We start from the raw sequence: 14,141 nt of genomic DNA, 5'->3' as shown, positions 1-14,141 counted from the left end.
AAGCTATCTTTAATCTTGCTCTCTATTCTTGTCCATGGGGCTTTTCTGTGTTTGACCCTGATGGAAAAACTACAAGTAAGTTTCAGTACAAGCTCTTAGGTAATACAATTGGCTTATCACATCTCACCAGCTATATACAGGCTCCATTATGCTGACAGTAACACCCAGGAAGCTTGACACCATCCAGAACAAAGCAGCCCACTTGAATGACACCACATCCACAAACATCCATTCCGTCCACCACCGACACTCAGTAGCAGCAGTGTGTACTATTTTCAAGATGCACTGCAGAAATTCACCAAAGTCCCTTACACAGCACCTTCCAAACCCACAACTACTTCCATATAGAAAGACAGATACATGAGAACACCACCCCCTTCAAGTTCCCCTCCAAGCCACTCACTGTCGTGACTTGGAAATATATTGCTGTCCCTTCACTGGGTCAAAATCCCGGAATTCCCTCCCTCCGGACATTGTCGGTCCATCTGCAGCACTGCAACAGCTCAATAAAGCAGCTCACCCCCACCTTCTCAAGCAATAACTAGGAACAGCTCATAAGTGTTAGCCTCAGCCAGTCACACCCATGTCCTGTAAGTTATTTTAAAAACTGATTTTACCCAATGACTGTGTTTTATATCAAAGAGAATAGAACTTTAGCTCCATCCATTAACTTCTGCAACATTAACCGTGTTTAAGTTCCCCTAGTTGGGATTTGAATCCACATCCTCAGAGCATTACCATGTCCCTAACCTGCTAGCTCAGTGACATTACAGTTGTGCCAGCATCTCCCTAGCTGTCACCCACTGTTACCGCAACTACAGGACAATTCCCGCAGTTTACCGCTGCCTGAACGTATTATAGGGAACCTTCCGGAACCAGGGACCAGGAGGCTGTTGGGAAGATAACTTTCTCTTTTGAATGAATGGGTTTGTTCCTATCCATGGTTTCGGCTTCCGCGGTAGGTCTTGGAACTTATCCCCTGTCGGTACAGAGGGACTACTATATTTTAATCATGTAAGAGACTTCACTCAAACTTGACTCTGCCCTTACTCAACACTCCAAGGTGATTCATGCAACATCTGACAGGAATACGGGTATTCAACGGAAAGAACGAACTTACATTTCTGACTTTCACAATCTCGTGACAATTACATGTTTCACTGTCAGTGAGAAGTTTGTTGAAGTCTAGACTCAGCTACAAAGTAGGAAACACAGCAAACTGCCAAAGCAGCTGTGAAATAGTGACTTTAACTCCAGCCAAATGTATGGGTGGCCTGATTATGACCGGTTTTGAGGGATCATGCTGTGCTGAGATTGGTCTGCCACATTTCCTACATTACCACAGCAACTGCACTTCAAGCAGTTCATCGCCTGTGATGAACTTTAGGACTTCCTGATGTTGTGAAAGGAGCTATATAAATGCAAGATTTTTCCTTTCCTCTGTCATCAAAAAGAGTCGGTCAGTTGCTCCATCGTTTCCTGAGTGCCCTTGGTGAAGATTATGCTATCTGTCTATGGAGGATGATGGGTAATTCTGTACAGCATCTACAAAAACCAAGAATTGATCCATAGTTTGTTGTATCAACTACAATTATTGAAATGGTATATTAATTAATTTTTGGTCTGACTCACTGTACCCTTGGTATTTGCGCACAGAACAATGAAGGGAGTTTGTTAAAGAGTTGATGCTATGAGTGTTCGTTCTTAACCAGAAACACAAAAAATTTGAGGCCCTTCTTGGAATTTTCTGACAGCACCTGTGCCCTAAGGGGTTAAATCTGACTATGAAATATACAAGGTAAAAATTAAAGCTAGAGTACACATCATCACAAGAAGTGATGCAGTGAAATGATCTTGCCCTCTCTCGCAACCTTCTGGCAAGCACAGAATGATCTGCTCGATATGTTGGTAAAAACATTTAATGTTTCCTACCCTCAGCAGACTCCGGAAGTATTCTTTCATAGTATGATAAGACGAAGAATGAAGTAGGGGCCTAGGGGCCATGTGAGATATTTTTTAGGTGGGCAGTTCTGGCTAATCTGTGTGAGCAAATTCCTGAATCAGGGACATAAAGTGCTCAACCAGCAGGGGGATTTGTGGAATGCATCCCTTTTCATGGAATGTTTGAGATGTTTAACTTTGTTAGTTGGTCCAGTGTCAGGTGTCAGATGTTCCAGTGAGTATCCCTCTCACTTCAGAAAGTCGTGTGTTTCTATTCCTTCTATTCAGTCCAAAGATGTGCAGGTTGGTGTGGATTGGCCATGCTAAATTGCCCATAGTGTCCAGGGATGTGCAGGTTGGGGTGGATTGCCCCACAGTGTTCAGGGATATGCAGGCTATGTGGATTAGCCATGGGAAATGTGGGGTGACAGGGATAGGTGGGGGGTGTGGGTATGCTGTTCAGAGGGTTAATGTGGACTTGATGGGTTAAGGGACCTGTCCTCAACACTATAGAGACGCTATGATTCTATTCTGGACAATTGCGCATCCCCCATTCTGATCGCTGCACCACTGGTGAGTGTGCCTTCAGCACCCTGAACCCTAAGCACTGGAATATCTCCCCCCCCACCCCACCCCCCTTCCCCCACCCAGCCTCTGTACCTCTCTCTCTCTCTGATCCTCTAGGGACTCCTGCCTTTGGTCACCTGCACTTTGTCCAATAATATCTTGGTGCCTATTCTTTAGCAGATGGGTTAATCACTTTCCTTAAAGCACCTTTACATGATGCCATCATTGTTGGCTGCAATTTATCAGCACATGAGAGGGTACAAAGCAGTATGGTAATGTTAGTAATCGAGAGGCAGATTTAGATTTCGATTAGATTCCCTACAGTATGGAAACAGGCCCTTCGGCCCAACAAGTCCACACCAACCCTCCAAAGAGTAACCCACCCAGACCCATGCCTGTACATTTACCCCTGACTAATGCACCTAATACCACGGGAAATTTATCATGGCCAATTCACCTAACCTGCACATCTTTGGATTGTGCGAGGAAACCCACACAGACACGGGGAGAATGTGCAAACTCCACACAGACAGTTGCTCGAGGCTGGAATTAAACCTGTGTTCCTGGTGCTGTGAGACAGAAGTGCTAATCACTGAGCCACCATGCCACCATCCTTGGCAACAAGATGGATCATATCAATGAGAGCAGGACACCATTCTTTTTTTTTTAAATATTTTTATTGAAAGAATTTTCTTTACAAAGTTAGAAAGTTACAAAAATTTGAAAATATAGCATCATAACAACAAAAACAACAATAAACAATAAACAAACGACTATACTACTCTGCAAGAGAAATCAAAACAATACTTATTACAAATCAATAAATAAATAACACTATTCAGCATACAAGACCGTAGCTCTCAACCTTCGAGAGCATCAATCATTAAACTGACATTTGTTCGAAGTTCTCCCTCTCATGGCATTAGTTTTATCAGACCAAACCATCGTGGCTAGATAAAAGCCCTAATCTAAATGGCAGACAGATCTGCTTCCAAATAATTAAAAAAGAGCTGCCATGTCTTGTAAAAGTTGTCTGTTTTCTGGTCAAAAGGAATGTGTTCCATAATTAACTTATGCCACCCGACAGACCCAGGGTGGGGGGGTGGGGGGGCGGTCTCAGATGCCCAGCACATCAGAATGTTGTTCCTCGCAAAAAAAGTGAGAATGTTAAAAAGCTCTTTCCCCATGTACATCGAAGTGAGGTAAGTTCGGCAGACCCAGGAGCAAAGAGACCAGGTCCACCTTGACTTCGGTCCCCAAGACCCTCACTATTACTCCTGCCACAGCGCTCTAATACGCACAGAGCCTGTGACAGGTCCATAGACAATTTGTGAGAATACCTATATTTATTTTACAATTTGAGCACATTGAAGATGCTCCCTGCTTAAATGTTGCAAGACAATTTGGAGCCAGATGAGCCCTAGGAAGAATCTTTAACTGCACAGCATGGGTCCTATTACATATCGAAATCCGCCTGGCATTCTCACCAATGTCCTCCCATGTTTCCGAAGTGATCCCAACTTCTAACTCTCTCTCCCAGCCCTCATGTAGATGCTCAATGTCACCTAAGGGACCTCTCCCCAACAAATGATAGAGAGGACTCACTGAATGAGTGCTCTTAGCCTGAAACACCCACTTTTCTATATCAGATCGGTAACCTTCAGTCAAGAGTGTGGTCTCCTTTCGGATAAATTCCCTAATCTGAAAGAAACAGAAGATGTCTCGACTTGACAATCCATATTTCTGAGTTATTTGATTAAATGACATCAACATTTCACCCTCAAACAGATCACCCCTCAAGAGACACCCCTATCCGCCCAGGACTTAAACCCGGGATCCATTGTCCCTGACCAGAAACCCGGCATGCCAACTACGGGAGTTAGAAAAGATGTTTTCGACACATTACCCTCCATCTGCCTCATTGCCCTCCAAGCTTTTACAGTGTTAGTAACTATTAGATTGCGGCAATGTTCCTCAATGGTTCTCATTTTGTCTAAAAACAACAGGTTGATAGAGGACACTTCATCTGGGAGGCCTCAATTTCCAACCATGTTGATGCTGAGTCCCCACAGGCCCACCCATTTACAAATGATAGGAGGGAGCTCAGTTGATACCTTCTAATGTCCGGGAGGTCCACTCCCCTCAATCTCTGGGGCAATTGCAGTTTTGCAAGCTTAGTAAGAGGCCACTTATATTGCCAAATAAAAGAATTAAACCAGCCATTCAATTTCCAAAATGTTCACCTAGGAAAGAGCAAAGGGAGCATCAGCAAAGGGTACAATAAGCTAGGAAGAACATTCATTTTGATAAGAGTGATTCAACCCAACCATGATATTGGAAGGGCCCCCCATCTTTAAAGATTTTGTTTAATCTTGTCAAACAAATGAACAAAATTGGCCTTGAATAACTGATCAAAGCTAGGGGCAGCAGGAAGACCCAAGTCAAGAAAACCTCCCTGTGCCCACTTAAAGAGGAACCCACCTTCCACACCAGGTATTCTCCTCAGATCCCCCATAGGTATAGCCTCCAACTTTGAAAAATTGATCTTGCAACCTGAGAAAGAACCAAATGAATTAATACACTGTATTAAACAGAGCACAGAGACTGCCGGGGTCGAAAGAAAAATAAGATCATCCACATATAGTGTAATCTTATGCACCTTTGACCCCACCTTTGGGACAGCTATATTAGGGTCCCCATGAATGGCCTCCACCAATGGCTCAATCACCAATTTGAAGAGCAAAGGTGAGGGGGACAGCCTTGCCGACTGGCCCTACCAATGTTAAAATGATCAGACCGTATACCATTGGTGAGAACTGCTACCAGAGGATCACCATAAAGGACCCTTACCCATCTCGTAAACACTTTACCCAGGCCAAACCACTCCAATCAAATGCCTTCTCCATGTCCAAAGAAACCACTAACCCTTGAACTGATCGCTGCTGGCATACTTGAATCATGTTAAGCAACCTCCTAACATTATTAGAGGATCTGCTACCCTTTATAAAGCCCATCTGATCTTCTTTTACAGTAGAGGGCAACATCCCTTCCAACCTCAATGCCAAAGTCTTAGACAAAATTTTATAATCAGAATTGAAGAGAGAGATAGGTCTATAAGAAATTCAGTCCTCCAGGGCCTTCCTTTTCTTGGGGATAAGAGAGCTTTTAGCCTCTCTCAAGGATGGCGGGAAGCAATCATGACTATATGAATAGTTATATATGTGTCTAGGATCAGCCCTGACAGTATGTTTACAAATTCTATATAAAGCTCACTGGGAAGACCATCAGGGCTGGGAACCTTTCCACTTTGAAGTTGCCTCACTGTCTCCTGTATCTCTTGTGCTGTTAATGGAGCACTAAGGAGAGACACCTGCTCAGTAGACACCCTCCCTGAAGATCTAAGCTCCTGAAGAAAGATTCCATTTTATCCCGTCTATCATCACAACATTCAGACGGATACAGTTCAGAATAGAACCTCCGAAATGCCGCATTGATCTTTTTAGCATTACAAGTAAGAATCCCATTTCCTTCCCTAAGAGAAGAAATAGACTGGGAAGCATTCTTCTTCCTAGAAGATATGCCAATTATTTAGGCAAAAGTGAGGACTGCAGATGTTGGAAACCAGAGTGTAAATTAGAGTGGTGTTGGCAAAGCACAGCAGGTCAGGCAGCATCCGAGGAGCAGGAAAATCGACGTTTCAGGCAAAAGCCCTTCATCAGGAAATGTTGAGGCTGCCTGACCTGCTGTGCTTTTCCAGCACCACTCTAATCTACATTCTGGTTTCCAGCATCTGAAGTCCTCACTTTTACCTAGTTGATTTTAACCTTACTGCGAATCCTCTTGCAAGGATGCCGGCCTTGAAGAAGTTCTCCTCCTCTCTCTACAAGAATCTCAGTGAGTCTTTCTCTCACTGCAACCCCCAGGTCATCTCCTCTGCCCTGAAGCTCTTCAACGATGTACTGAAACAGACTCGCTACATTTGCTTCCTCAGTGCCTGCCTCTGTAACCAACTGATCCCACATGGACTCCGGACTACATTCAAACCATGCCAAATATTTACCCAGCCTATCACCATACTCAAACAACCTCTGCTTCACAAAGGAAAGTTCCTTCCTGGCTGTACGTGTGAGCATGGAGTTTAAGGCAGATCGAAGAGCTGTGATCTGCTGCAGCTCAGTCACTGATGGTCTACTGTAATATGCCATCTCAGCTGTCTTCAATCGTGCCTCGAACAGACGCTGCTGCTCTCCTTTCCGTCATGTCTCACTGGCAGAGTATGAAATAATTATCCGTGTAGCATAGGCCTAAGCAGTCTCCCAAAGAATGGACAGATTACTAGCTATATCCAAGTTGGTGTACAAAAATACTTCAAATTCCCTGGAAAAGTACTCAACAAACTTGCTGTCCTTGAAGATGAAGGGATCCATTTGTCAGTACTGTGAGGTCATTGCATTACCCTTAATCCCGACCACTAAATATACTGCTGTGTGATCAGAGATGGCAATATTCCCAATTGAACAAGATACCACCGAATCTAGAAGAGCCACGGCAGTTAGGGAAAATAAAATCAATCCTCATATGGCACTAACATATGTCCTAACAAGTCCACACCGACCCTCTGAAGTGTATCCAACTCAGACCCATTCCCCTACCTTACTACTTAGGTTTATAGAATCCCTACAGTGTGGAAACATGACATTTTGACAGGAAGTTGATTGTCCCAGGCATGACTATATGAACACTGTCTGTTCCAGCTGTGGAGTTTACAAATTGCAGAGTCTAGCTAAAGTTGAAACGTGACTTTCACATTTTGAGTTTCTATCCACACACCCATGAAAATAATATCCATATATCTGTCATAGTCCTGAAGGTCATGGGTCACCTGATGGCACCACTCCAAGCCATTCACCATCCTGACTTGGAAACGTATCACTGTTCCTCAGTGTCCGTTTGGTCAAAATCCTGGATTCCCAATCTTAACGAGATTGTGGATCTCCCTACAGCACATGGACTGCAGCGGTTCAAGCAGGCAGCTCGCCACCACCTCCTACAGGGCCATTTGGGAATGGGCAATAAGTGCTGACCCACCCAGCTGTGCCCACATCCTGTGAAAGAATTCAGAAAAAGACTCAAAGAAATTTGACAGCAGCAAAGATAAGAATATGCCAAAGTGCGTTGGTGAAGGAGTACAACCTTATTTCACCCACTACAGATCTCAAAGGGTGTCCTGCAGAGGATCCAAGATGGCAGCGATTTGAGTAGACCTGCTGAGCTCTGCACCCCAGGCCGGCAGAAATGATATTTTTATCCCACGCCCCTCCCCCCCCTTACCTTTTCTCAGAGAAAATTGATGTTAAACGGTTGTGGAACTATTTAAATCCATTTGCAGTGGAGCCTTGATTGTCTGAGCGAGACAGCAGGGGAGTTTGTGTGGCCAGAAACAAGCAGTAAGTCCCTTGATTATCCAGCAATTCACATCTCAATTATCCAGTAATTTATGCCATAGTGCCGGTTAGCCAATAGCTGATTGACTGCCGGTTATCAAACATCTCTCGATTATCTGGCAATGCACGCCATAATGCCGCTTAACTGATAACTGAATGCTGTGTTGCCAGGTGCCGTTTTTGCAGGGTCTTGGGATCTTGTTCGGATCGTCTGGGATTCGGATGGTCGATGTTCAGATAGTCCAGGTTCTACTGTAAATCCTTTTTGAGTGAGTGAGGATGACGAAAGGGAAGCATACAGCCAAGCCCCAACACACGGGACACTCACCAAAGGCATTAGGTGGGCCCGTGACTGCGACTGTGATCCCTGGGCAGCCGAGAAAGAGGTACGTGCATGGCAGAACGTCGCTGAAGAACTCGTGGCGATCCGAGGGATGATCAAGGAGTCGATGGAAGACAATCATACTCGGCTGGAGCCGATTTCAGTTGAAAGCATGAGAAGGAGTTGGCAGGGCTCGGGAAGAGAGGTTGAAGAGCTCGACGGACGGACCGCGGCCTCGGAGACCGAGGTCGAGTCCTCAGCGGGACAGATCCAGGCTCTCGAGAAACAAGTCCGGGCCTCGACCGAACAGGTCAATGATCTGGAAAATTGAGGTAGGAGGAAACATATCCAGGTCATTGGACTGCCGGGGGGAGTGGAAGGTGAGCAGCTAGCAATCCTTTTTGAAGACTAGCTGCCGCAGTTTCTTGGCTGGAGTGCCGATGCGGACCGAGTGAAGGTTGGCAGAGCTCATTGGGTTGCGGTGCGCAGATTCAGTCTGGATCAGTGCCCTGCCTGGTCTTGGTACGATTACAAAGCCACAGGGACAAGAAGCAGAGAGCCAATGCTAGGCCACACAATCTTTGTGAAGGTTGTGAGAGGGGAAGAAAAGGGGCAGGCTGGCTTTGCATTTGCATCTTCTTCAATGGTGTCTCCCTTTGACTAAGGGCCGAGTCACTCAACATCTCCAGCTCCATGTAGCCCCTGGTGAGCATCATTAGACTGACCAGACCCAGACAACCCACCTCAGTGAGACAACCCGAAGACCAGAAGTGGCCCTGGGACAAGTGGGGAAGCCTAAATCAGTGACTGCACTTCCTGAAACCTCAGACAATCCTCAAAGTCCAACCAGCAACCTGTTCCAACTTTATTGAACAGATATTACCAGCTCTTTCACACAAACGGATCAAATACAGCGGCAGGGACGTGTGGGTGGGGAGTAGTGAAACCTCAGAAGCACATGTCAGAAGAAAATAATTAGTGTAGATTTAACTGTTTACTGAAGAGTCCAGTGAAGAGATTGATGGAGCTTGATAGAGCTTAATAAATTACGACAGCAGAGTCTGATAATATTGTTTATCCTTGATAAAGTGTTCAATAAAGTTGCGTTGGACCTCCCCCTTACTTTTGTCCCCTTTACATATCTCACCATGTGATGTGCCTGAGTTAAGTTGGCTAAGGTTAGTCAGGGTACATTTACCCACATTTTCACTTTATAACATTGGTTCTTCAATGCAGCTGCTGCTTTTGTCTTTCCAGGGTAGAGGTTGTTCATTTGGAAGGTGCTGTCAAAGGAGTCTTGGTGAGTTGCTGCAGTGCATCTTCAACATAACACATTGCAGCCGTTGGGATTTGGTGGGGAAGGCAGTGGATGATTTTGGTGAATTGGGTGATAATCAAGAGGGCTGCTTTCCCCGAATGATATCTGGTTAGCATGGACGAGTTGGACCGAAAGATCTGTTTCCACGCTGTACAGCTTCCAGTGTTAAGACCATAAGAAATAAGAACAGGAGTAGGCCATTCAGCCCCTTTGAGCCTGCTCCACTATTCAATAGGATCATAGTTGATCTGACATTCCTCACATCCACCTCCCTGCCCATTTCCCTGTAACCCTTGATTCCCCAACTGGTCAAGAATCTATCCATGTCAGCCTTAAATATATGCAAGGACTCTGCCCCCACAGCTCCCTGTGACAAGAATTAAAACTCTTTATTCCGTGACTATGTCCTCTGATGTAGACTGTCCCATGAAGGAAAACATCTTCACAGTCTTTTACTCTGTCAAGCCTCTTAAGAATCTGGTATGTTTCAATAAGATCACCACTCATTCCTCTAAACTCCAGTGAGGTTGGTGGAAGCACATTCACCCTCCTACATGGATCTCATGTGAAATCCCATTCAAAATTGCACCAAGTCCTGAGCAGGGAGTTGATCTATGCCAATGATGCCACACTAGAATTTCACATTAAGGAATGCCTTCAATAACAAGTGGACAGACTCCCTTACAACTGTACACAGTGTGGTTTGACCATCACCCTGGAAGAGAGAGCTGTCATGTCCAGGATATTGCCATTAGAGCAGTTAACAGCGATGATAATGTGTTGCTGGAAGTTGCTGATAAATTCACTTACTGAGGCTCCACAATCACCAAAAACCTCTTTTGCTTTTCACATCTGGTACGTCAGGCCCTAAAATTGGAAACCAGTCTAAATTTCAGAGCCTGGCTAATGCTGGTTTAGGTAATGTGTTACAGCCCTCAAAGAGCATCTCCGGGTTAATAAGTATTTTTGTTCAGAAAGCAGCTTTTCCATCTGGATTAGTTCTTGCAGTTTGAGAAAGCTGCTTCTAATTAATGTGGATAAACACTTGGGTCAAAGTACTTCATTTGTCTGAATTTTCCCTTAAAAGGGGCTCTTTGCAAAATGTGAATCTCTCACTCTCTCTACCTTACCATGAATATTATGTGTCTCATGTTATTCATTCTTGATTCTTCTTGTTATGGTTGTACAGCCCCACTATGTCTTGCTTTCTGCTTCTTTCCACTCTGTGGAAATCAGCATTTTCCAGTCCAATGGAACAGTAGGATAACACCCTCAGCTGTCTCTCACACACCACAACCTCCTTCGCCTCCCCCCCCCCTCCCAAGTCTTTGAATCCTCCCATACTCCCAACAATGTACAGACTTTTAAAATCAGAGTTCAGTTCATGGGCATAACATTTTCAATTGGGATGGGGAGTAAAGCAGGCAGGACCAGAGTGACTCTGTATTATTCAGAAAGATTTACATCTCTATTGCTTCATTTAGGAGTTGAGGACATTCCAAAAGCACTCTACAGCCAATGAAGCGATTTTTGAACTGTAGCCACTTGTTGCAATGTTGGAAGTGGGGTTGTCAATTTTAGCACAGCAAGATCCCACGCAGAGAGGTCAGGATATGGGAGAGATGGTAGCATAGCCATACTGATACTCCAGGCAATGTCTAATGTACTGAGGACATGGGTTCAAATCTCACCACAGCTGTTAAATTCAGTTAATAAACTTGGATTTGAACACCATTCTCAGTGTTGATCATGAAGCTATCATTGTTTGTTGTAAAAACACATGTTGTTCACTAATGCCTGTCAGGGAAGGAATTTCCTGATCTGGCCTCTGTGTGACTCCAGACATATAGTGATGTAACTGACCCATAACTACCCTCTGAAATGGCCAACCAATCTGCTCAATTCAAGGGCATATTAGGGATGGGCAATAAATACTGGACTTGCCATTGGCACCTGCATCTATTGACAAAAAGACAATTGGAACATCAAACGTTACAACACAGGAACCAGGCTTTCGGCCCACAATGTTGTGTCAAACAATGCAGCAAATTAAACCATTCCCTTCTGCCTGCCCTTGGTCCACATACATCCATTCCTTGCATATTCATGAGCTTATCTAAAAGCCTCTTAAACGTGCCTTTCACATCTGCCTCCACCACCACACCTGACAGTGCATTCCACACTCTGCGTGAAAAAATGCCCCTCACATCTCCTTTGAACTGCCCCCTCTCACCTTAACTGCTTGTCCCCTAGCATTAGACATTTCAACTCTGGGAAAAAGACTTTGATCATCAACCCTATCTATGTATCTCAATTTTACAGACTTCCCCTCAGTCTCTGTTGCTCTGAGTTGTTCTAGCCCCTCCCTATAGCTCATACCCTCTAATTCAGGCAGCACCATAGTAAACCTCTTCTGCACCCTCTCCAAAGCCTCCACATCCTTCCTGTATTGTGGCGTTCAGAGTTGAACACAATATCCTAAGTGTGGCCTAATCAAAGACTAATAAAGGTGCAACGTGCCATCCTGACTTTTGCACTCAATTCCCAGACCAATATAGGCAAACATGCTATACTTACTGGAGAATAAGTTGTTGATTTGCTTTACCATTGTTGATAGAGGTCCTTCTCCACAGGAAACTGAGAATAATCTTGCTCTTCCTCAAAGTACTGCTATGGGATCTTTACATGCACACAAGATAACACACATGGTTTTGGTTTAACTCTTGTCTGGAAGATGCTACTATTAACAGTGCAGCACTTTCTCAGTGCTAGGTTTAGAGTGTCAGCCTAGACTTTAATCTCAGGTTTCAGGTATGGGAACTGAACCCACATCAACAATGACAAATATTGAAAAACATTGCGTGCTACTTCACACCATGTCATCAAACAGGAATTAACACTGAGCCATGAAAGGACATACAGGAGAGGTGACTGAAAGCAATGTAGAAAGATTCAGGGAGAGAATCCCAGAGGTTAGGCCCTATGCAGCAGAAGGCAATGATGGAAGCATTCCTCAAATTGGAGGGAGCGTTAGAGGTCAGGGTACACTTCTTCATGCAAAGGGTTGTGAAAATCTGGACTTTCTCCCTCAAAAACGAGCTGAGACTGGGGCTCAATTGGAAATTTTAAATTAAGAACAATATCAAGTCAGCATTATGGAGATAAAGCACGTCGATAGAGTTACCATATAGACAGTCATGATCTAAGTGGAGGGCAGGCTAGGTTTGTAAGGCTGAATGGCCTCCTTGTGATTCCAATATCCAGTGACAGCCATAGCCTGGGAATGAATAAAAAGAATCAATTATTTCTGAGCAGCTAGAGATAAATATTTTTATTATTATTTCAGATTCCCTGCATCTGCAATACACTATAACCTCTCCAATGCAGACATTTGGGAGCAAGTTATTGCTGGATTTTGGAATTATCCAACAAGAGTGTGGAATTAAAATGCGTATACTGGAAAACACCGTAGAAATAAATATCTGCCTGAAATGTAGAACCATGTCAAAGGTTTTGGTAAAGAGTACTAAATATTGTTTTATATACCCAATGACTGTATCTCCCATGTGTTCCCAAGCACCGTTCTGAAATGTTATTAATGACACTGAGATCTGTCCAAGGAATTTCTGGATCAGTAGTGTTTCTGAACAATAGATTTCTGAACTGGGACGGTTGTAATTTTTTTTTCACTCCATGGGTCTTGTCAGTCTATCACACCCCCTCAACCAACATGGAAAAAAATACTAATGAGTCATTATCGTCTTAAAAAAAGGAGCAACATTTGAAAACAGAAAGCGATAACAATGAGATAAATAAATGGATTGAAGTTCGCCCTTAGTGTTTTGTATCATGCAAACTCTTTGTGTTTTTCCCTTTTGGAGAGCTGCACAGTCCAGAGGACAATTGAAAACAGGAAGCTACACAGGAACGACACTTGTGGTCAGATTGGGCACGTTGCCCAGAGAGATACTCTGTCCTAGGACGTAGTGTCTGTATTTAGGAACGTACTGTCGCCATCTAGTCCCTGGCATCATACCAGCTGACATTTCAGTGCCATTTTGACATGACAAAGCAAATTAATTAATTGGAGGTTGACATTTCAGGCTGGGAGCTCACTTTTCCTGTTCACAGCCTCAGTTCATGCTCATCACTGACATGCACCTTTATTTACCATCGATGGTATCCCCTAACCTTCAAGGTAAATTATTGGTTGAATTTGCTTTGCGTTCTGCGAAGCTGTTACTGGAGTTTGTCTTCCTGACTCACTGCTTGGTTAGAACTCAACCCCCATCTTCACTGCTCTAACACATTCCCCAAGGAGCTTGGATTTCTCTTCTGAGCCAAACATTTGCTCTTCTTTCCATGAATGTGATCCTTAAGCTCAGGGTAAGTTTTGCTAATTATGGAAAAACTATTTCCACCCAGGAGAGTCAGGAATTAGAGGACACAGGTTTATTAGGATAACTGACACAGGGACCACAAGTAGTAGAGTCATAGAGTTCTAGCAACCTGGAAAAAGGCCTTTCAGCCCATCTTGATGTGAAGATTT

General features: G+C 44.1%; 1 long non-coding RNA gene across 1 annotated transcript; it reads right to left on the bottom strand.

Annotated features, from left to right (window-relative positions):
- Nucleotides 1-3,201: 3,201 nt before the first annotated feature.
- Nucleotides 3,202-12,864, bottom strand: LOC122563039 (uncharacterized). Its single transcript, XR_015750981.1, has 3 exons — nt 12,777-12,864; nt 4,990-5,061; nt 3,202-4,751 (listed from the first exon to the last, which is right to left on the bottom strand). It is a non-coding gene; the product is annotated as an uncharacterized LOC122563039 (long non-coding RNA).
- Between the last annotated feature and the right edge of the window lie 1,277 nt (nt 12,865-14,141).

This window comes from Chiloscyllium plagiosum, unplaced genomic scaffold, assembly GCF_037043375.1.
Source record: "Chiloscyllium plagiosum isolate Xiang-an unplaced genomic scaffold, Cpla_swu_hap1 HiC_scaffold_26, whole genome shotgun sequence".
Taxonomy (NCBI): Eukaryota; Metazoa; Chordata; class Chondrichthyes; order Orectolobiformes; family Hemiscylliidae; genus Chiloscyllium; species Chiloscyllium plagiosum.
The sequence above is the reverse complement of the archived record's forward strand: the minus strand, read 5'-3'. Positions and strand labels throughout refer to the sequence as shown.